Source organism: Elephantulus edwardii, unplaced genomic scaffold (assembly GCF_000299155.1).
Source record: "Elephantulus edwardii isolate Elephantulus edwardi_28Jun2011 unplaced genomic scaffold, EleEdw1.0 scaffold00137, whole genome shotgun sequence".
Taxonomy (NCBI): Eukaryota; Metazoa; Chordata; class Mammalia; order Macroscelidea; family Macroscelididae; genus Elephantulus; species Elephantulus edwardii.
Window position 1 is genome coordinate 3,177,493 of NW_006399887.1, and position 1,437 is coordinate 3,178,929.

Consider the following 1,437-nt stretch of genomic DNA (forward strand, 5'->3'; position numbering starts at 1 on the left):
GAGGCAAAGATGGTAAAGCTTCATCTCACATACTTGGGGCATATGCTAGGAAAGGCTATTACTCCAAGAGGGACACCATGCTTGGAAAAGTGGAGGGTCAGTGAAAGAGAAGAAGATCCTCAACCAGATCGACTGACACAGTGGCTGCAGCAATGGGCGTATGTCAGAGATTTTGAGGATGAGCTTGAGCATGGCAGAAATCTTGAGCATTGTGCAGGATAGGGCAAGGGCTCGATGTGTTGTTCATAGGTGAATCGAAGTTCTCCCTATAGATAGTTGATTCGATGGCACCTAACAACAGCAGCAAGATGACTAAAACTCAAAATGATAAATAAATCCTTTACTGCTTCTACGTTAATATCAATTCATGGTGACACTCTAAGGGGTTTCTGAAACTATAAATCTTTATGGGAGGAGACTGTTCTTTCTCCCATCTGCTGGATTTGAATTGCTGACTTTTCTGTTAGCAGTACAGCATGTAATTCAGTGCACCAAAACTCCTTCCCAGGATGACTAAGGATCCCTTAATATCAATGTGTAGGGTGTAGAAACTCCTTTGGCAATATTTCCTAAAATGTGACGCCTCAGTGTTGAAGGCAAAGCTATCTATTCTCTGACAGCCCTCTGTAAATACATTATTACAGTATAGTCTAGGCACATGCTGTCAATACAAAGGCCGTTGTGAAAACAATGTAGCTGGTGTGGAGGCTGCACTCTTCTCTACTAACTTCCCCTGGGGGAAAGTCCCCTTAAAGAACACCAACAGCATAAAGTCAGTTCCTATGAAGTCAGCTACGCCACCATCCTCCTTTACCTTTTATGAATTCCAAGACTAACTGTACCTCTCATGGCTCTCACTCTCTCCTACTGGATTTGGGAATGGCCATACAGAACTTACAGAGAATATTCTGATTGTGGGGTCTTTTTGAGAAATAACAGGTTTGGTTGAAAACTGGTGAGGTAGAAGAAGAAAACAACAGATCATTACACTTTCTGTTTCCTGGAGTTAGTTGTCAAGTAAATTTAAGTGAAAAATGTGAGTGAACTAAAAAATATAGTAGTATAGATAAGTTTTTCCTTGGAGGAGAGGATTTTAAAGTTCTGTCTCACATATTTTGGGCTTGTGGCCAGGAGGGATTGGTCCTTGGAGGACATTATGCTTGGAAGGGTGGAGGAACAGCACAGGAGAGGAAGACCCTGGATGAGATGAATTGACATGGTAACTGGGGCAATGAGGGGTAGGTGTTGTCAGAGACAGAGAAACTGGCTTATGACAGGGCAGGGTTCAGAGCTACTGTATATAGGGTCACTATGAGTTGTAGGCAACTCGATGGCACATAACAGCAACAATAGATAAGTTTGTGATGTACACAGTAACAGAAGTTTATGTACTACAGTGTGATTTCACTTGCATAAGATTTGATTACAACTATTTAT